Here is a 24223-nt window from a genome sequence, read left to right as displayed (position 1 = left end):
GGATATTAGACAATGAAATGACCATATGAAATTGAAAAAAATTATTATAGATAGGATATAGATATGTAGGAAAATAGGATATTTCCTGTAGATATATAGGATAGGATATTAGACAAAGAAATGACCATATGAAATTGAAAAAAATTATTTTAGCATTTTACTGTGGGCTGTGAAAATACTACATATTTATATTCAATTTAAAATGACCCCCCCAAAAATAAATGATGTGTACCTTAAGAAAAATTGTCATAAAGGAATAATAAAAAGAGATATGGACATGTGAGGATTGTTATATACGAAAGAGTGATTTTGTGTCATGTTTGAAAACTAAGTTCTGGAGTTACATATTTGACAAAATTTAATAACATCAATATCTGAAAGGGATCAATTAATGCTAATTAAATGAAGTTGCTTTCCTAAATTTTAAGCTATTATGTTTTGAATTAAATTTGGTAACACTTGCACTATCCATATACATAAAAAGATATTCCATTTTGAAAGTGTAATTTAAATGGCATTATGAAAATTACCAACAAATACAAAAAGAAATATTGAGTCTCTGGTAAATAGGGGACTTGAAAATTTTGAATTAAGAGTACTTTAAAGTGCATTATTTATAGAGGAATCAGTAAACTATTCCATTTATGTTAAGCTAAACCTAATAAGCACATGGTAAGAAAGGATAAATGTTCCTAGAAGTAGTTGATGAAGGACAGGGAATAAGATGCTTATTTCAAAGTTAAAAATAATGTATTTGAAATAGTTAATAACGTTAAAGAAACATTCAAAACATTTATTTTATGAATTGAATAAAAGAAATACAAAGCACTGTTAGGACCTATGAAAATTAAACTAAAGATATAACGATGTTTTAACTTACATAGGGAACTTCTCTTCTTTAAATCAAGCAGGAAGACCAGGACACAGGTGTATGAGAGAGTTTACTATGTTTTTGTGTTTTGAGAACAGGGAAGATGAAAATATATTCTTAACAGCAAATCGTTATTTTTCAGCATACTCTTTTTACAAGTCTAAAATATGATTCTAAGATGGATAAATAGTTGGATGAGAACTACATTAATACATAGATGTCAACTTTATAGGTTGGATGAAATAGGGCATGATTACCTTTAATATATCTTATTGATACTTCAGGAATAATTATTCAAGACAATAATTGGGATGAAAGAGTTGAGCTGCTTAAAAAAAACTATCATTTTTCTTTATTTCCAGTGAGAGCAGCAATGTATTAAAAATATGTTTGTGGTACTTTTTTTGGAATCAAATTATATTTTTGTGGACGGGCCCTTCAAAGTAGCTGCTATGACACTGTTGGATGTATAAATCTAAAGTACAATTTTAATCTTACGTGATTCTCCCCTACCATGTAATGTAAGCAAACTTTCTTCACTTTGCATTTTAGTGTAATCATAGAACTTTAGAAATTTATCAAGTTTCACACACAGTATACACATCAACAAATCTCAAATTTTGGATTGTCAGTTTGTGGCTGTGTCATTTGCACAACAAAAGAAAATTAATATCAATATGTTATGATCTACACTAAGGTTTAAAAAGTCCCTGCAAAGCCAAGATGTAGTCCAGGTATGTTTTTTCCCTTTTGTTGAAAACATGGAATATTTTTACTATATCAAAGGTAAAATACAAGAATACTATTTAATATCTTCTAACAATACATGGCCACTATCTGATACCACCTGTGGTAAAAGGAAAATTTTTTAAAAAGATAAGACTTTTTTTTTTTTTTAAGGAGTCTCCACGCCCAGTGTGGGGCTTGAACTCGTAAGAGTTACGTGTTGTACACACTGAACCAGCCAGGTACGCTTAGTCTAGCTACCTTAATGTAAGTAAGCATGGCTGGGAAATAAATAAAACGATGATATATTCCTTAGCTGTTTTGATAATAAAATAATTGATGTTAAATGGAATTTTAAAAACAACCTTATTATAACTTTTGAGAATTATCTAACGTAAGTCCTCACATATAAAAACATTAAGGGGCAACATTTTTCCCCAGGTGTTAAAAAGATGATCTTCAGCCAGTCTGCCCTTTTTTTTACTGACAAGCTGAGTGTCAAATAAACATAAATATTTGAGTTGCCAAAGTCCACCACAGATAGAATTTTGTGATCCTCTCAACTTTATTAATGTCCTCAACAGTGAGTCAATTTATTTTTATTTAATTAGAGGTGGGAATCAATCATTTTTATAGTTCTAGTAAACAGATTTGCCAAGCCTACTGTTTTGAAAAGTATTTTTGAAATTCTTGATTTGATTTCCTCCTTTTCACATTGAAGACCTAGGATAATTATTTCCAGACTAATGTTAATCCAAGTCATTGGTTACAGAAATCAAATCACGATTTTAAACTGCTTTGAAAATTATGCACTCACACGAACTGTAATGCTAATGTGGTTTTCTGAGAATTATCGAATACAATAAGTGGTGTGATACAATCTTGTGAAGTTTAATTCAGTTGCTCAGTGAAATAGTATAGATTGAGTTATCCATCCTTGACCCACTGTTTTAATTGCAGTTACTTTTTGAGAGTTGACTCAATTTTAATATATATAATGCGAGACAGTTACCATTCCCTTTATTGCTGATAAGAATATTGGTGATGATATGCACAGCTATGTCCATTAGAACTAGAAACCAATAAAACAATGTGGTGAAAGATAAAGCACAATTTTTATGTTCTGTTTTCGCTAGCCACTGTAAAAAGAAGAATATTTGTTTGGCCATAGCACAAGGTCAGGTGACTTGGTTGCTACTTCAGGCCGCTATGGCTGACATTGGGCCACAGACCTGGTATGTGCATCTTTTTTCTTTTCTCTATTTCACTTTTGTCTCTTTCTTTTTCTTTCTTCCTTTTATTCTGATGATGCTTTAGTCCTGTAGGCGATGTCTCTAGATATGGTGGTACTCAGAACTAAAGAACTTGCTGACTCTATTAGAACTCACTATGTAATAAATTTAAAAAGTCAGAGAGCTGACTGAATAGTTACTTTGAGCACTCAACACTTTAAGCAAGGCTGGAAATTAGCAGAATATCATATTGTTTCAAGGAAGCAGCTATTTGTTTATAAGGTATTGTGTATTTTTGATGTGAATTTACTTTCAGTCCTTATATTAGTAAATATGTATCTTCTGCTGTCCTTAAGAAGGGTGAGTGTTGATAACGTGTTAGTCTTGTATGTTACATATCCCTATTTTGAGAAATCTCTTTCAAAATAATGTGGATTTACTTCACATAACTTAACAAACGTTTACCAATGTATCTTATGTACAAGACTGTCTCACTCCATTTCTCTATTTTTCATCACTCATACTATTGAATGTGCTTTCATTCTTACAACAACCTTTGATGGATTTTACAGTCATAGTGGACTCATTCTAAACCTACTTCTTCCTAGATTCTCTTCCTTTACTTGACCTATTTCTGGGAAAGATAATGAATCTTATGTTATTATCTCCACTCCCATAATTTAAATCCAGTTCCAGGCCAGCTGTCTTGAAGATAATTCTAGCTTATTATCAAAGCATTATGTAAAACTCAACACATGCCAAATCACCAATTTTATTTTTAAATTGTCAAAATGTCCCTACTCCAAAACTTCAGAACCACCTTGAATATGAGGACAATCTGGTCAAATCCTCTCCTATCCCATGTGGATCAGAACTTGCTCGTGGATCTCTCATGTTATCTGGTGGTGTTCACAGCAGTCCCCGAGAGAGGTGTTTCCTTCCAAATTCTCACTCAGTGTTGTCATTGCTACAATTTAACATTGACCTCCATCATTCTATGTGCAATATCATAGTAATTGCCTTCTGGGAAGCCTATATGACCCCGGGTCCTCTCCTTTTTTCTCAAATACTGTACAATATTTTACCCAACTTCCTAGTGCACTGAGTTTTATATTCGTATCTTGCTTATCATCATTTACACTGGAGATTTTATTTTGAGAAATGAGTAAACCATGCCTAGTGGTCTTATTGCAATAAAGAGGCAAGATTAGATGGAAAATGTGTGTCTATTATCTTCATTCATATATTCTCAGGGTCTAAGAGAGGAAATAAAAAGAGAGACTTTTTATTTGTTTAAGCACATAGTGTGTGTTAAAAAAATATGCCAGATGTCTTGTGACTATACCTTTTCTCCAAATTGACAGTGACCAGGGAAAATATTTGCATGTGTGGGTAACTTATTTGATGGTACTTCTAAAGGATAAAGTGAAATCCAGAGTTCACCTGGAGATAAGGTTGTTGGAGATGATTTAATGTTGTCCAATTTTATTTACGCTACCTTGTTTAAGTGGTTGGCCTTAGTGCAATCTGTGATGAGACTCTAGAGAAAGAGGAGCGGGTCTCCTTGTTTTCCCATGGCTGGATTATAGAAATGTATAATGTATATAATGTACAATCAGGTTCATACATTAAATTAAAGTAGAAGTGATACTGTAGGAATAGTAATAATAACAGTAAAAGCTCAGATAGCCTTTTACTACACAGGCACTACTCTAAGTTATAGTTTATGTATTAGCTGATTAAATTTTTACAATAATCTTCTGAAGTAAATAACATTATCAATATTTTTAGATCAGAAAACTGAGTCACAGAAAGGCTAAGTAATTTGTCCAAGGTCATACAGCAAGGAGGAGCTGGTAGAACCATGATTTTAGCATAAGCCAACTGACAGCAAATCCTCTATGCTCAACTTCCTTGCTGTATTACCACAGGGATGGGTGTGGGGAATAAAGGGATAATGACCATCAAGTCTTTCACCTGGGATAGTGCAGGATTATGGTGCTTTATTTTCATGATGTGCCTTATGGAGGCACCAGGCAGTTGCCTGAGGATAACCTTCTATGGGATTATAGATTAACCACAGGAAAAAATTAGTCATTCAGTTTTTAAATTCAAATGAAAAGAAATCAGACTAATGAGCATTTCTAGATGAAAAATTAACTAATACAGAGGATGTTCAAATGATACCCAAGGAATATCCACTGTTAGGTTTTGAGTATTATATGCTGTATATCTTGTGGTGCCTATGGGGTTTGCCATGGGCAATCTGGGAACTAAAAAGGAGTGATTGCCTAACCTTGAAACAGATATAAATGAGATGAGGATTCTACCTGTATTGGTTGAAACATTTTCACTCTTCAAGAAATAATTATTTATTCTTTTTCTCCATTTGAGCCCTTGAAGAAATAGTCAAAATAAGGATAATTTAAGAACCACAGGGATAACTTAAATATGTGCCAATAAATACCTGGAACACTAGCATCTTTTTTGTTGTTGTTGCATTTAAGGTCAAGATGGCAAATGTGGATAATGAGACAATAAAATGTTTTGATTTTTTTCTATGTTGTTTTATTCACTCAAACTTTTTATTCATTTTATAAATAAATATTCATTGAATATTTTAAGTGTAAAGTGTTTTGTGGGAAATTGTTAATAAATTACACCCTACAATAGATTAAAATTCATATGTTGAAGTTCTAATCCCCGACATGATGGTTTTTGGAGGTGGGGTCTTTGGAAGGTAATCTGATCACGAAGGTGAAGCCCTCCTGAGTGGGATTGGTACCCTTACTTGAAGAGACACAAGAGAGATGATCTCTTCTTGGCCATGTGAGGATATAGAAAGAAGGCAACCACCTGCAGTCCAGGAAGAGGGCTCTTACCAGACACTCAATGTGCTGACAGCTCGATCATGGACTGGCCAGCCTCCAGAACTGTGGGAAACAAATATTTGTTGTTTTAAGAAGAGATTTCTTTACTACTTTATTTTAATTTGATAATTTCTGAGATGCTTAAAAGAGCTAATAATTGAAGTTGTACTTTAGTTCAGGGTTCATTAACTCAAACAAGAAGAGATAAAGGTAAATGCATTTCCTGTAGTTGGTTTTTTATCACTCAAACAGTTCATTCTGATTCTTAATTTTTGGAGGTAATACTTAATGCAGGACATTAGTTCTGATAAAAGTTCATTGATTTTTATGATGAAATCACAGCAATTAGACAGATATGGAATGAGGATCTGCAGACTAGATAAGAAGAAGGCAAATTAAGAAAAGGACACAAAAAGAACGAAGAATGATTCTAAAAAGAGCAAAACAAGTTTAAAGCACTATAGAAAATTACAAAATGGAACAAAGAAACAAAAGTAAATGTGAACAAGGAAAAAAAAGAAAATTGAATAGAAGCAAAGACAAAAGAGACAAGGAAATTAGCTTGTGGGATTTTTTTCTTTCCTTTCAACTCTGGAGATTCAGGTTTTTAAAAAGCAAGCTCTAATTACCTATTTAAAAGTTTCAGAGCTTTCAGTCTTCATTTTACTTAGGATTAAACACACATAACACACACAGACAGTAGAGTAGAGTGTTATGTAGCACAGAGGATTCATTAGGATTTATTTATAGCAGAAATACTTAAGATATAACATTCAAGCAGTAAAATTAATTTTTAGACAAAATACTAAAAACCTAATTTTATTTACTTTTGACTTTGAATACTCACTCCATTAATGTGAGATTTAAATATCAAAGATTCCAAATTCCTTCACCTACTAGAGAATTTCTCTTGAGTATGAGTTAATTTTATTGCAAATGAATTATAATTGTTTGTTCTTCTCATCAATCTTTAAATATATGAATTTTTTACATCTCACCCAAGAATTGCTTCCACTGTAAAATAGGGTGAAAAGTGGTATGCACAAGTAAAATTCTAAAACCTACACATTAGTCAATTATTAGTTAGCATAAATACACATTCATTTTTAAAGCAGGATATCTGACATTTCCAAAGGAGTAGAAAAAAACAGTATTTACAGCTCAACAGGCCCAGAGCAGGTCCTTTTGTGATCAGCTAGAGTGAAAAACCTCATAATTTATGACTCATAGGACATTTAGTAGAATTCGCAGAAGTATTTTGCTTCTGTATTGGGGAAATTCTAGTCCCAGATTAATCACTTCTCTGTACTCTAATAGCAAAATTTAAAGAAAATATCCAAAAGAATTTTAAATGGGTATCCTATTAAAAATTATCATTTATACAAAAAAGTAGAAAAATTTGACCCACTATTAACTAATTGAAACCAACCCAGAAATAATAGGAGTTATAGAAATAGTGGATAGAGGCACTAAAAGAATTATTACAACTGTATTTCATATGCTTAAGAAGTAGAATACATATTAAGTAGAGAAATGGAAGATGTAAAAAAAGACCCAAATAGACCTATTTCAAATCAAAACTGCAATGTCTGAGAATACACGGAATGGAATTAATAGCAGATTAGAAATTGCTAAAGAATAGATTAGTAAATTTGTGAATTTGAGTCTGAAACAGACTTTAGCAAGAGAAACTATGCAAAATAAAATAAATAAACAACAAGAAGGGAAGAAAATGAGTAGTGCATTAGTGAGCTCTGGGGAAGTTTCAAGTGTCCTAATATATTTCTAGTTGGAGAATTAAAAAGAGAAGGAAAAGAAAAGGCAATAGAAAGAATACTTGAGAAAATACAGAATATTTTCCAAATTTATGGAAATGATAAAACAGCAGATCCAAGAAGACAAATAAATGTCAACAACAGTTCCAGGGCTAGGAGAGGAAAAATGAGAGTATATTACCATTAGGTTCTTAGACTATATGTGAAGGGCTATGATATACCCTGGGTGTAGACTGTGACACATTAAAGATATATACAATAAACTTTAAAGCAACCACTATTAACAAAAATAATTATAACTAGGAAGCCAACAAAGTAGATGTAAAAAGAGCATACAGCACTCAACCTAAAGAAGGCAGAAACAGAAGAAAAGGGAAGCAAAGGACAGTTAGGACAAATAGAAATTATAGAACAAGATGGTGTATTCATATCCAAAAATACTAATAATAACACTAAATGCAAAGACTACCTAATTAAAAAGCAGAGATTATTCAATGCATAAAATTTGCAAGAACTAATTATATGTTGCCTACAAGAAACAAATTTTAAATATAAAATACAAACAGGTTAAAGAGGATGAAAAAGATATCCCATGGCTAAACAATTGAAACAAAAAGTTAGATTGACTATATCAATATGGAAAAATCATTTTTAGAGCAAAGAATATTATGAGGAATAAAGAGAGTTATTTCATAATAAGGGAAAGCTTATCAGGAAGCTAGAGCAAAATATTATGCACCTGATGACAAAGCTTCGAAATCTATGAAGCAGAAAGTTATAAAACTACAAGAAGAAATAATCAAATTCACAAATATGTTTGGTGTGTTCAATAGCCATCTCTAAATAATTATTGAAATAAGTAGCAGAAAATAAGTATGGCTATAAAATACTTGAGCAATACCATCAATCCACTTGACCTAATTAACATTTATAAAACATTCCACCAAATAACAGAACAGTAACATCTTTTTATGAATTTGTGAAAGATTTACCAAGATAGAACACTTTCTGAGCCATAAAACAACTGCCAAATCTATACAAAAGTCATCAACTTATACAAAATCTGTCCTCCGATAAAACTGAATTGAATTAGAAATTAATAGAATGATACTTGGAAAACCTCCAAATATTTGGGAACTAGACAACACAATACAAAATATTTTATGGTTCAAGATGTAATTAAAAGGGAAATTAGAAAATGAAAACATGACGTCAATATTAGTAATATGGAGTTAAAACAATAGAGATATTATTATAGCACTAAATACTCATTTTAGGAAAAAAGCCCCGGTCAATGACCTCAGATTCCATCTAATAAACTGGAAAAAGAAGAACAAGTGAAACCCCAAATAAGCAGAAGGAAGGAAATAATAACGATCAGAATGGAAACCAACAAAATAAACAGAAAAAAGAATAGAAAAAACAATGAAACCAAATAGGTTTCTTTATGAAGTTCAATAATATTGATAAACCTCTTGGTTAGGAAAAAATAGAGCAGAAACAAGTTATAAAATCAGGAATGAGATAGGAGTCATCAAAACATATTAAAAGTACGGTAAGGGAATAGTATAAAAAAAAAATTCATGCCCCCAAATTCAACAACACATTAAGTAGGCAAATTCCAAGAGACACACAATTCCAATGCCCACTTAAGGAGAAAGAGTAATAAGATACCTTCTATTTAAAATAAAATGAGTTTAAAATATCCTCACAAAGGAAACTTCAAGTCAGGTGGCTTTATTGTCAAATTTTACCAAATATTTAAATAAAAAATAAGACCAATTTACTCAACAAAAGACAAAAGCAAAGACTGCAAAATGATCAAAGCATTGGCCAATATCTGTCTTGAACCTAGATTTGATAATTCTTTAAAAATTAAAAAAAAATGAATGTAGCAGCTTATGAAAAGAATAATTCATCAACAGTAAATGGGATGTATCTGAGGAATGCTAGGTCAGTTGAAAGTTCGTAAATCAATGTGAGATACCATATTGACAGAATAAAAACACGCGCGCACAAAAATACTATTTCAATAGAACGTGTTCATCGTCGGGTGACTTGATATACAAATTGTGTTATATCCAACACTGAAATATGACTCAGAAACAAAACAGAATGAACTATTACCACTTGCAATACCATGGGTAGGCGAATATGAAAATAATTATGCTAAAGTCAGAAAAAATACACTATAATTCCATTCACATGACATTCTAGAAAATGCGAAGAGATCTTTATTTTTTTTTTAATTTTTAAAAGATTCTTAAAATTTATTCATTTGAGAGAGAAAGAGACAGAGAGAGCACAAGCAGGGGGAAAGGCAGAGGCAGACGGAGAAGCAGACTCCCTACTGAGCTCAATCCCAGGACCCTGGGATAATGACCTGAGCCTAAGGCAGATGCTTAACCATCTGAGCCACCCAGGTGCCCCTTGAAGAGATCTTTAGTGACAGAAAGGACATCGGGCATTTCTGGGGATGGATGTGTGTGGCAGGGAGGTATAATGCAGGAAGGAGAGGAAATAGCTATTACCAAGAGGCATGAAGAAGCTTTTGGGGTGACGATAGTTTCATTATCTTAATTGTGGTCATAGTTTGTGAGTATATCTATATATCAAAACTTTCCAAACTTTACACTTTAAATATTTTCAGTATATGATATATCAATTATATATCAATAATGTTATTTAAGAAAGGACATATTACTTTTTGACCAGTCTACAGTAAAAAAAAAAAAAATTAGTAAAGCTCAGATGAAATGGCTATTAATTTAAGGTTCTGATATTTGAAAAATATTTCCCAGATAATTCTGAAGTAGTTATTTTTCAGCTAACAGCAACAATTTTAAGTCCTAGTATTGAAAAATTAATAAAATTACAAATGGATTAGACACACAAAGTACTTTAATTCCATTTATTCACTCCATCAATAATTACCGTTTGGCAATTATGTACATATATATTTACAATATAAAAACTGTATTCCAATAAATGAGATAAAGAATAGGAAGAAAATAAATGATGGTGATGATAGATAGATAGAAAGATAGACGATAGATAGATAGCAATAGATGTGTGTGTATGATAGAGTGAGTACGAGCATGGCCGGGGAAGTGGAAGCTAATGTTTTAGGTAGAGCTGTCAAGCAAAAACCTCTTTAAGAATATGAACAATTAGAAAGTCATGAAGAAAAAAAAAAAGGAAAGTCGTGGAGCAGTTTACCACCGGGAAATTCCTTCCTCCCTTTCAGAACATCCCTACTGTAGTATGGATCTTTACCTAAAATCTTGGGACTAGATGCGCTCTTAAATTCAGAATTTTTAAAAACATTTTTTTGGAAATAACATGCTCAGTGTTGCTATAAGCTGTACTCTACTCAAACATCCATAGTTTTACAGTAAAACAAATGAAACATTTCATGCTAGTGAGGTAAGTAAAATCTCTAGATAGCTTTATGTCAGCTTAGGTCAGATTTTAATACCATGTAATTTTGGACTAGGACCGGCTTTTCACCAAAAATCATAGAAAAACTTGTATCTGTATTATTTTACTGAATACAGCTTGGAAACCCTAGCCATTCTATCCTTCTCAATTAGTTGCTGATGAAGGTATAATATAGCATAGCTACTTTGGAACTAGAAAGAAAAGGATGCATTTGAGGGATAGAGTAAAATAAAATGTACAGACAACTAATTCTACCTAGCACAAAAAATAAGTATGATAGGTAACAGTTAAGGGTCTGAAACAAGAAACACTAGGTTTTAAACTTGGCTTCACCGTTAATCAGTTATAAGACCTTGAATAATTGACCTAAATTATCTAAAATTCGATTGAGTTACTTGAAATATGGGTGTAATAATACCATTAAGAAAGGCTATCAAAACTTGGAAATAAGATAAGTGGTTATGTAGTAGTAGAGGCCCATCTGAGGACTACTTAATTATTTAGGAAATGTACTTTGTTCATTCCCTGCTCACTGTTTATTAAAGGTCCCAGAATTAGTGAAATTACATGTTACTTGTAGACTTTTTTCTAACAGATATGTAAATTATTTCTGCCCAGTAAAAAATATAGCCTCAAAATTTATGGATTATTATCTTATAGGATATTAATCACATTAATCAGTTTTGTATCTAGACTATCAATCTTATTCAAATATTATTTTATTTAAATATCTATAAATGCCTAGATCTTCAAATACCTTGTACTAGCCTTACCATATTATTCCAGTATAAATTCCAGGATGATTCCAGTAGAACGAATTTACTGAAATCTTTTATACATATGAAGTTTATATTTGTATAGGGGGTCATATTTTTAACATTTTAAAAATTATAATATTAGCAATATTAACATTGTAAGGCTGGTTTGAGAATTAAATGAGATAATCTAGGCAAATGGCAAGTATTCTGTAACTTTATCTGTGTTATTTTATTTCATTATCTTCATTGTTTTATATTCTTTAGAAATTCTCTAGTGCATTTGGTGTAGAAGAATGTAATTGCTGCCCAGATGCATCTGTGAGGTGAAGTGTATTACTGAAGGATATAAGCATTCATAAAACCTCTCAGATCTCAGCACCAATGCCCCAAGTGCTCTCTCTAGCCTTTGGGGCAGTTGGGTGGGAGAGGGGCGGGTAGAAAGTATTGAGAAGGAAAGAACTTTCTTCAGAGAAGAAAGGAATGCAGGAACTATGCTTAATTTTGTCCATTAAGAAAATCTCATATAGCTTCTCCCATGAAGAATGCTGTCAAATTTCATTAATTTCTAGGAAACATTTTGTAATCCCTTTTATATCCAGACAACTCGACTCTTAGAACAGGAAGCAGGAAAAACAAAACAAAAAAACAAACAAACAAAAAACAACCTCATGTTTTATTATAGGTCCTTTTTATCACATAACATTTTATTTTTATTTCATCCATATAGCAACTCTCTATGAAATTAATGTCATCTCCATTTTAGGGGTGAAGATACTGAGGCTCAAGGAGTTTTAACTATTTTTTCAATATCATAAAACCCATTTGTTAAAGAACCTGAATTTTATTTGCCAGTCTCCAAAGCTTTTCTTCTTTCATTGATACTTTACAACCTTTAAGAATGCAGAAAAATACTCAAGACTTTATTTCTTTGGCTGTAATTGCTATGTTTGAAAATTAGGCAATCATACTTTACTTGTACTAGTATGAAAATTTTCTTGCATCAAGACAGTTCTTTTTTCTCCTTTGATACAGTATCTTTTTCCCCCCATCAGATCAGCATTTCACACCTCATGCGGAGAAGTGCTAACAATATGCATTATCTCTTTCGTCTGCATACAGAACACATTCTTTTTCTTTTTACTGATTTTGACTACATTTAACTTAAAAATCCAGAAAATGCTTGTAGATTATCGCATGGATTGATTCATGGCTTTCATGGTTATCCTACTAAGTATTAGGATTCCAGATTACATATATATAATCCATAAATATTCCCGCAGAAACTAATATTTGTTCCCAATTTGCTACTGTGGGAATTCTGATTGTTGTGTACTTTGAACTGTTTGGATTTCTGATTGCTCTGTACTTAGAATGTTCTCAATAACTGACTGCATAAAACACCATAAGCATTTAGGAATGCAAAGTCAGAATTTCTCTTTCCAGAAAGCAGAGATAACAATCCAGTAGGTAGCTGTGAACATTAAGTAAATTTTGCATATATGGCACTTAAGAATTCTCAAACCTGAACTAAACTAATATGATTAATAGCCATTTTATACACATTCAGTAATCATCTTTTTCTGATTCCTGTCAGTACTCATGGAAAATGAGTTGGGGTTGCTGGTTGTCAGCCTGAAGCATATTTTCATTTCCATCAGGTTTGTACTCAGCGAACACTTTTATGAATTGTGTAATTCAAACCCCAAATGGTAAATCATTTGATTTATGGACTGGCCCTACTTCATACAGCAACATTTCTATCTTTTCTTTTCTAGACAACAACACAGGCAAGACACCTCCAGAATACTCACTCTATTCTTTTGTTTTCTGAGCCACTGTGTGACTGAAGACCTGAGTTAGTGGCTTTGTTATCATGAGATAATCCTGCAGTTGCTTTTGAATTACCACACATGACTGTAGTTAGTAATTGCCACTCTGTAAATGCAGATAATGCTTAGCTGCTCTTGAAGATAGCCTTGTATTTAAGCATACCACAGCTCTGTAAATTAGCAATTCTCAAACGGGGGCCGTAATCATAAACTCATAGTTTGCACGAGCAATTTAAGAGAGCTTATTTTAAATTATCACTGCTTTGTGTTTGTTGTAGACTGCCAAATAAGTCAATGTTTTGGTTTTAGTCCTATTATTTAATTTTTAATTTCAAATAATGCTAGCGTGGGAAATAAAATTTCCATGGGTTTATGATAAGCCATAGAGCATAATACCTAAAAGTCTGAGTTCACAGTTGGACTATTTGGCTCAAATCTCATATTTTCTTCATATTGGCTCTACGACCTTGGGCAAACTACTAAACTTCTAAAGAGTCTCAACCTATAAAATGGGAATAATAAAATTTAGTTACTTCATAAGTTAGGTTTTGTGAGTTAATGCATTGAAATTATATAGAACAATGCCTGAAAGAATAAGTGCTTAATAAATACTATTTTATTCATCAAAAGAGGTCACAGATGTTCTTTAAAAATGAGATATACTGTAAAAACCTAATAATATGGGCTGCTAGACTACAGAAAATCTAGATTCTAGTGTTGACCTTGATTTTGTACAAGATATGCAGGTTTCTTAAACCTCTCTATACTCATTGACTTTATTTTTTTTTCTTTTTTTAGAGGATATTCTAAATAATTACTTCAAATCTAGTCCAGTTTTTTTTTTTTTAAAGATTTGATTTATTTATTTGACAGAGAGAGACAGCCAGCGAGAGAGGGAACACAAGCAGGGGGAGTGGGAGAGGAAGAAGCAGGCTCCCAGCGGAGGAGCCTGACGTGGGGCTCCATCCCAGAACACCAGGATCACGCCCTGAGCTGAAGGCAGATGCTTAATGACTGAGCCACCCGGTGCCTATAAGTCTAGTCCAGTTTTACTGATTATCTTTTATTTATTATTATTATTTTAATTTGAGTATAGTTGACACAAAATGCTACATTAGTTTCAGATGTGCGACAGCATAGAGAACCCAGAAATAAACCCACAATCATATGGTCAATTAATCTGTGACAGAAAAGAAAAGAATATACAATGGGAAAAAAGCAATCTCTTCAATAAATGATGCTGGGAAAACTGGACAGCTACATCCACAAAATAAAACTGGACCACTTTCTGATGCCATACACAAAAATAAACTGAAAGTGGATTAAAGACCTAAATGTGAGATCTGAAACCATAAAAATCCTAGAAGAGAACACAAGAAGTCATTTCTTTGACTTTGGCTATAGTATCATTTTTCTAGATAGGTCTCCTAAGGCAAGGGAAACAAAAGTGAAAATAAACTATTAGGACTATGTCAAAATAAAAAGCTTTTACACAGTGAAAGACGCCATCAACAAAACAAAAAGGCAGCTTACTGAATGGGAGGGGATATTTGCAAATGACATATCCAATAAGCAGTTAATACTCAAAACATAAAAGGAACTTACATAACACCAAAAAAATGAAACAATCCAATTTAAAAAAATAGGCAGAAGACCTGAATAGACTTTTTTTTTCCCCAAAGAAGCCATATAAATGGTCAACAAACACATGAAAAGATGCTCAATATCACTAATCATCAGGGAAATGCAAATCAAAACCACAATGACATATCACCTCACACCTCTCAGAATGGCTAAAATAAAAAAAAATACAAGAAATAACAAGTGTTGACAAGAATGTGTAGTAAAGAGAACTCTCATAAACTGTTAGTGGAAATGTAAATTGGTATAGCCACTGTGGAAAAGAGTATGGAGTTTCCTCAAAAAATTAAAACAAATACAATATGATCCAATAATTCCACTAATGGGCATTACCAAGGGAATGAAAACACTAATTCAAAAAGATATACATACTCCATGCTTACTGCCAGCATTAGTTACAATAATCAAGATATGAAAACAACCTAAGTGCCCATCAGTAGACGGGTGGATAAGGAAGATGTGGTGTAAAAACAGAATGGAATATTACACATCCCTAAAAAAGATGAAATTGTGCCAGTTGAGACAATTAGAAGGTATTATGCTGAGAGAAATAACTCAAACTGAGAAAGACAAATACATATGATTTCGTTCATAAGTGGAATTTAATAATATTTGTACTCATTGACTTCCAAAGCATGTTAATATGTACTCTGCTTATCTCATGAGTTGGTTAAGATAGAGTAATATAATAAATACAAAATCTGTTGACATTTTGAAAGTGTTATTATCTTTTAGAATATTAAACAAGTGAAATAATGAGCTATCTTTGATGGTGTATTTTAAAAACATTTTTAAAATGTATTTTCTAATATAAAAAGTATCATCAAACGCAAGGAAATTTAAACAATAACCCTATCCAACTTTAGTTGTGTATATAGTATATTCAGACATTATCCTATATGCTTTACAATGTATTTTTATCATTTACTGCATGACATCAATCTATTATGTTGATGTTATAATATCAACAATAGAGACTTTTTCTCATTTAATTTATAACATTATCAGTGAGGCCTAGAAGATTTAAGGAATGTGTTCAAAGTCACCAAATTGCTAATGGGTGAAATCTGAAATTCCAAATCAGTTGTGTTTTATGCCAGGGCTTAAACTCTTACCACAGTGGTGGGCTGTTTCTCCACTCTAGGTATACACTTCTGTAGTATTCTTCATTAAACTAGAGAAATATTTAGAAAAACCATAACAAAAAGTGTAGTTTTTCACATCATTCCCTGAAATGACAAGAGCTGCTGCAAAGGCTACTTGACAGTGGGTCAGGATGAGAATTTTTAGCCTCAAGAGGAACAAACACACCAGAAGTGTACTGGAATGGAAAAAAATAGTCTGGTAAATATATGGCTTGGATTTCTTAGTGGGGAGTTAAATGACAGGAGGCAGAAAGCAAATGTAAATACCTGATTGAAAGCTATTGGAACACAATCATGTCAGGAAATACTGGTCCAAGACTTGGGAAGTGAAAGGTGCCTGACGCAAAATGGAAACAGAAGAAAAAATAAGTGAATAGTGTGTGAGATGATTAGTGAGTGTTTGTTGTTCAACATTAAGAATTGGAAGCTCTTGTGGAGAATGAGTTTACCAGGCTGGTTTGGAATTTTGAGTAGACTTATCTTGTGATTCACCTCTTCTAAGCTCTGTGAGATACAAAGTAAAGCCTTGGTCCTTTTTACAATCACAATCCACTATTAACATTTTCTTATGTTATTGTTATAAATCATTTTGTTGCAAGTACAGTTCTTTACCAATGTTAATACTTCAAAATGTGGAGTATTAACTCCGCTCACTGTGCTAGTGAAAGAGAGTAAAGGAAAGGACAGTTAACCTTTTTAAACACCTAATATCCACTAACCACTGGGAATATGATAGTGAATTGAATTTTCAAGCCACTGTCCTTGGTTGTATTTTAAGAGTAGGAATATTTAAAAACACTTAAATCATAAATAAGTAAATTAAATAGATTTAGATTAAATAGATTTAGTAAATTAAATAGATTAAATAGATTTAGTTGATTAGATGATGTAATAGGCAATGATTTATCATTTCCATTTGAGCAGAGAAAATCAGGGAATAAACTTGGTGAATATTTCTGGGAAAATAGGTTAGTCAGAAGGAATAACATATTCAAAGGCCAAATTGGGAATGAGATTGACTATTGCTGTAGACTGAATATTGTGCTCCCTCCCCCAAAATTCTTAAATTAAATCCTAATCCCCAATATGATGACATTAGGAGATGGGGTCTCCAGAAGGTGATTAATTCATGAAGATAGAAAACTCAGGAATGGGGTTAGTGCCCTCGTAAAAAAAGACTCTATAGAGCTCCCATTCCACTCCTGCCATGTGGGGACATGGAAAGAAGACAGCCGCCTGTGAACCAGGAAGCAGGCAGGCTTTACCAGACACAGAATCTGCTGATGCTTTGATCTTGGATTTCCCAACCTTCAAAACTACGGGAAATAAATTGCTGTTTGAGCCACTCAGTCTGTTGTTCTTTTATAACAGTCTGAACAAAGACTCCCGCCCAGGGGACATTGAGGAAACTGGGCTGGAATGTGGTGAATAAGGGAGAGTCTGACAAGATACAAGCTCAGAAAAGGAGGTAGGATAGATCATGTTAAACTTACCTCCTAGAATAAGAAATTTGGGTATCATTCTAATACATGGCCAAATATTGGTATGAGTCCTATGATTTATGCATATACATAGCCGTGAGCATTTGGGTGGGTTATTTGAACTAAAGGTAGAGAACGCATAGGAAAGAGAAGAGTTAGGAGTTGGGTACAAAAGCTGACTATAACGTGGAGAAAGCTTATGAAGGTGAGCTTAGAGATAAAAATGATCAAACAAAGGATTTGGTATTGCAATGCTTGTGGAACTTAAGGGAAAATAGAATTCTGGCCTGAGCAATGGAATGAACGATGACTCCATTTATTAAACAGATAAAGTTTGAGATGAACATATTTTGAAAGGGGGGATATGAATAATTGGGTTTTGGAGATTTTAAGTTTGATGTACTTAATTAGCCCTCTCAGGAATGGTGCATAGTGGTTGGAGATAAAATTCTAGAGCTCAGATCCAGGCTAGAAAAAAAAAATGAGTATCATGGGTCATCATATAATGTGAAAAGTGTCATAATAGATGTGTGGCCAATTTATTTAACATGCCTGGCTGGTTCAAGAATGGTTTTACAAATAAGGTTACCTTGAAACAAATTTTTCAAGGAATAAAAATATTTAGTATATTAATGAGCATTTATTTTCTGCCAAACCCTTTATATGTAGTATTTCTGGTTCAGCAATCTAAACATTATGAGGCGATTGAGGCACACCGATGACACATTATTTATCAAAAGCCATTAATGGTAAGAACTAGGGTTAGAACTTGCTTTTGTTTCGAGTGGACACCAATGTCCCTTCCCTCTGTACCACATGAATCCTGGGTTCTGCCCAACACATAGAAAATGCCAAGCACAGAGAAAGCAATAGGACAAATGTACAGAAAGAGATGGAGCACAATTTGAACAACAGAGGCCTCTGTGAGCTGAATTGGGGTATGTGTAGGGGTAGCATGTTTTAGGAGGTTGGGAAGAAGGTAATGGCCAGGTGTTACAAGCCCTCACATGGTTTGTCCAAGAGTTCAACCTTAGTCCATACAAAATGCAGAGGCCATTCAAGCCTCTCAGATGGTGGGTGGAACCATCCAGCTGGGGTTTCATAAACATCTAGTGTGTTGGTATTGTGGGGATGTAGTAACCTACATTTCTTTTTAGTTATTTAAATAACAGAACTGTATTCTATAACACAAGAGATAGATATGAAGAGCCAAAAATTCACAATTAATTGCTAACATCAACTAACATTAGAAATTTCCCAGCAGTTTAACCCCAAAATTTCTTAGAATGTGTTTTTTTTAGTTTTTCAGTATAACTACTTAAAACAAATAAAATTAAAAATCCTGTTATAAGATTTATTATATTCTATAAGAACTGTGATGTTTCAATATCATGTCATGATAACATATCATAATTAAATAACATCATGAGATTCTCTAGTTGAAATTAGACTAATTTCCAGAAATCTGATATTTGTGAAGGAATGAAAATGCATTGGCTTTGGTTATCCTCTATACATATCACCCTGATACAGATAACTGGATATAATTTATGTATGCTTAAAATGTCCATGTATTGTGATATTTTACAATTTAAATATTTCACAAAGCCTGTTACGAGCAGTGATCTCAACCATGCATATATCAATGTGTGTACCAATAATTTGCGGAACACCTTATGATATCCAAGTTCTATGTACTGGGAACATAGGAAAATAAACCATTTCTGTTTACACCTGAGAAGCTGGCATCACACTTGCTTACTCGCTTTCAGACCCTGGAAGAAACACCTTTATTCTTTAACAAAACTGCCTTTAGAAGGAAGATAGGAAAGTTTAATGATTAAGGTTGAACTTAACTGATTGAGGGTCTTAAATTGATTTCACTCCCAACAAAGACAGAAAATACCAAGAGCAAAGTAAAGGTATTATATTCTTATATATCTATTATTTGAAAAATCCCTAATTGCCTCACAAATTAAGTTGAATCTCTATGTTCTCAATGAATAATCATTATTTTCACATCCCTACTTGTTTTGCTTGCAAATGCACACACACGCATCACAAAGAAGACAGATCATCTAATGTGTCAAGGTACATCAGTGATAATACTTTTTAATTATTATTATAATTATTTTCTCATAGGTTATAGCGGCTGAGGATCTCTGAAAATTGAATAGCCAGGATGATCGTTTATTTTCTTAGTGCTGCTGTTCTTCCACTAGGTGTCAGCATGACTCCAGCTCTTTAGGACAGTCAACCAGCAAAATGCCATCTACATCTGTTCCACTTAATGTGCTTTTCAACAGAAATTTACCTGGTAAATTGATAAAAAATAATTATAAAAATGTCTGGTTATTTAATGACAATAGGAAAATTATAAGCTGGAGTGAGGGTATTCAAAATAAAACTTTTTCAAATTGATTTACAAAAACAGTGTCTTCAAGTAATATTCTAATATTCAGTTCTTTCTCTTTTGTTACAGTCAATGTATTGTATAAAATTTCACATATTCTCTGCATCTGGTCACCCAGGCCTGGAAAAATATCAGTCTTCTGAAACAATGAATCCCCATCTTTTCATGAGAAGGTGAGGTTACCTTTAGGTGTCCTCCATTTTCATGGTCACCAAAATACTAAGGAAAGCCCAATCCGTACAAACCAAGACATTGTCCCATTGCAGCCTGCCCTTTATTAGTTTTAAAGTATTCAGAATGATTATAAGCTTCTTTCAAACAAAAGTTATTGGAAGCTGTGGAGACAGATGGCAAAGGGTTTATTTACTATTTGTCTGTGCTTAGTTACTTACTGGCTTTGTGAAATGTCTGAAGTGACATTTCCGTAATGGTTATTTCTTTGCCAGGTTGGAGAGGAGCATGAGGCGTAACCAAAGTAAGTCTGAAATATTCCAGAAAATGCTTCACGATCCTCAAGTTTATTTTGCAACTGAAAAGAAATACTCCCAAGGGATAAGAAGAAGAAACAGAGATAGGAGCGGTATGGTAGGTTAGTATGACATCTATTTGGAATGGGCTTTAGACTAATTTCGGCCAAAAGGGTAATTTTTCTACTTCGGTTTTCCTTTTTTCTAAAACAGTTTGGTCCAAGTGGTTTAGATGTGAAAAAAACCTCTGTAGCTGGAGAGTCAAACATACAGAGAAAAAAAAAAAAAATCTTTAACAGTACTAAAAAGGCGTACAGGGCCATCTTTTATATATTATCTTCTTTTTTTTTTTTTTGTTTCTTTCATGATCAGTTTTATTCTTTTCCTAACAAAGTTTTCTTTCCCTTATTTTTAGTTTCTGCCTCCTTTTCTTCTCTAATCTCTCCCCTCCCATACCTTTTTTTTTTCTTCTTTCTTGGTTTCTCTATGCATGAGAAATTATTTTCCTCTAATTTATTTAGATAAACATATTTAAGAATTTTGTTGTTTGTGTTTGTATTTTTGGTTTTAAAATAAAGAACTGGTACCACCCGGGGTGCTTTGCAGCATCAGTTCTTTTCTGCTGGCTGTTCTCTCTCGGAGCAGCCTGTAGGCAGCAGCCAGGGTGGAATGGCATGATCCTGAGGCCCCACTTACACAAGGACTGTCAGTGGCACGTGGCCACGTGGTTCAACCAGAGGGCGCGGAACATCTGCAGACGCAATGCCCCAACAAGCCAAGGCAGGCACCATGACCCCGCACCCTGCGTCCAGACCGCTCGGGCCCATCGTGAGGAGCCCCACAGTTAGGTACCACACCCAAGTGCGAGCTGGCAGGGGCTTCAGCTTGGAAGAATTACGGGTGGCTGGCACCCACAAGAAGGTGGCACGGACCATTGGGATCTCAGTGGCTCCAAGAAGGCAGAACGAGTCCACCGAGTCCCTGCAGGCTGATGTGCAGGACTGAAGCTGAAGGCCAACCGCTCCAAGCTCATCCTCTTCCCCAGGAAGCCCTCGGCCCCCAAGAAGGCAGACAGCACTGCTGAAGAACTCAAATTGGCTACCCAGCGGACAGGACTGATCATCCCCTTTCAGAATGTTTAGAAGACGGAGAGAGTCCGAGTCATTCCAGAAGAAAACAACTTCCAAGGGGTTGGCAGTTTTTGCACGGCCCGTACCAATACCCGGCTCTTTGGCATCTGGGCAAAAAAGACCAAGAAAGCTGTAGGGTAGGATGTTGAAAAGAAAAAAATAAAGTGCCATTGGCAACTTGTGAAAATTAATTAATTAAGTAAGTAAGTAATATGTAGGTGTATTAGGCCAAAGGTTGAGCATTCATTAGCTCACTTAATTATTTTTTTTAATGAATAAGTGATTTCTTGGGAGAAACCATGCCTTTCAGGAACTACCACAGCTTTCAGCCTATTTAAGTAAATTCAGTATTCCAAGCAATGATTTAGTTCAAAATACATGAAAATACCATTGTTACAGATAAAACTGAAATTCTGCCTTCAAGTACAAAGCATTTAAGTGTTAAGTTGACAAAATAATTGTTATCCTGCAACACCTACATTTCTGTTCTGATGTTATATTTTTAGTAATAAAAGAATTTTATTGCTCGGTCAGGATTCCTGTAGCAGAGATGTTTGTATAATGGTGCAAAATTTAATATATATTTTACAATATAGATTGAAATGACATACATCTCAGAATATATAGATAAATGCATCTTAATTATTTTATTGATATTATTATTATTATTACATACATGTCTAGTGACATCATATCTACAGCAGTTAAGTGCCATATATGTCTGTCCATATATATATATTTTCCCCCCTTCAGGTGTCAATCATTTGTAATCTATTGGTTTCCCAACATTTTACAGCACTTCTCATCAGATTATTAAAAGGGTATTTCATTTCTCTAGACTTGAAAACTTCTGAAGTGTCCAAATTTCCCTGTGCTACAAGATTTGGACTTGCTAAGGATGTCATGTTTAGATTTTTTTTTAAAAGAATTTAAACAGCATTTGTTATGAAGCACTCTTAAGACTGACAAGGAATAGTGCCTTGGTTTACTAATTCACTTTGAATTCTGACATACTGCTTTCTCTCTCTAGGCATATATGTACAGGAGATAAATTTTTTTGTTATGGATTTGAGAGTATTAAGAGGTGGTACAGTGGAGTAGTTGCTTATAGGACAATAACAGGACATAATAAACTGCAGCAAGGAAAGCATCTTACTTGATAGTTCCAGAAAACCACGCAAATGTGTGCGTGTTCTATCGTCAGAATATAGGTGAATCCTTTTGAGGAAAAAGATGCCTGCAGACAACAAATCCAAGAAAAAAAAAACATTAACAAAATTAGACTGACCAATGTCAAATACAGTCATGGAAACAGAGATGATATTAGTAATGGTGTAATATGAAAAAGCTAATTGTCCTGATTTTGTGAAATTCTACAGATTACATACGTAAATGAGAGATTATCAGTAATTCCATATAGGAATGAGTAGATAGGTAGATCTTTGATGACATTGCCTTATTCATGCTTGTAGACATACAGTAAGCACTCAAGCTTGTTTGTATCATAAACTTGCAAACTTTTCTATCAGAGCCACCTTTTCTACAGCAAGTCTGAACTTAAATATTTCTGCAGACATTGAGTATAAACTTGCCTTTATCCTTCTTAATGCACTTTGTCTTTCTTCTACAAAACATATTTTTCTTATCTTAAGTGGGTAATGAATGGCAATTTTACCGATAGCTGATTTTGAATTCACAAACATGAAGTTTAAATGATATTCACTCATTTATTCTCTCACTCTACTATACATTCAATAGATATTAAGGACACTATGTCAAGAAGAGTTCCAGGCACCCAGGGTCCAGACAGAAATGGAGAGATCTGGTTCTTGTTCTTTCCATTTTAGTGGGAGAAGGCAGACAACATATATAGGCTAATAAATTAGAAGCATGGAAAACATCATATAAATAAGAAACTTTAACTGATAAATTTTGTATAGGGACCAAATCACAAGTGACTCCGTAATGCCATACATTCCACATAAGCAGGAACTTTTCTCCACTCACCCCCCAAGCCTAACTAAGAGGTTTAATTTTTGGAAGGTGCTGAATATATAAAGAGCAAAGAATAATTGAAAAGTAATTGTGAGGGTCGCCTGGGTGGCTCAGTCATTAAGCGTCTGCCTTTGGCTCAGGGCATGATCCCAGCATCCTGGGATCGAGCCCTGCATTGGGCGCCTTGTTCTGCTGGGAACCTGCTTCTTCCTCTCCCACTCCACCTGCTTGTGTTCCTTCTCTCGCTTGTTGTCTCTCTCTCTCTGTCAAATAAATAAATAAAATCTTAAAAAAAAAGAAAAGTAATTGTGAATAGTTAGTGGTGCATTTGAGTGATTGCATGGAAATGGATATTAAATGAAGGATTTACTATATTTTTAAGTAAATTCTTAAAATAATTAAATCAAATGTCATATTTGGCTAGATTAAAAGATCCAGTATAGCAACTT

At 33.6% G+C, this 24223-nt stretch overlaps 1 pseudogene; it reads left to right on the top strand.

Moving 5' to 3' along the window:
- Positions 1-2806: 2806 nt before the first annotated feature.
- LOC113262350 (60S ribosomal protein L13-like) lies at positions 2807-21974 on the top strand (annotated as a pseudogene).
- Positions 21975-24223: the final 2249 nt, after the last annotated feature.

The sequence above is a fragment of the Ursus arctos genome, unplaced genomic scaffold (assembly GCF_023065955.2).
Source record: "Ursus arctos isolate Adak ecotype North America unplaced genomic scaffold, UrsArc2.0 scaffold_9, whole genome shotgun sequence".
Lineage (NCBI taxonomy): Eukaryota > Metazoa > Chordata > Mammalia > Carnivora > Ursidae > Ursus > Ursus arctos.
The sequence above is the reverse complement of the archived record's forward strand: the minus strand, read 5'-3'. Positions and strand labels throughout refer to the sequence as shown.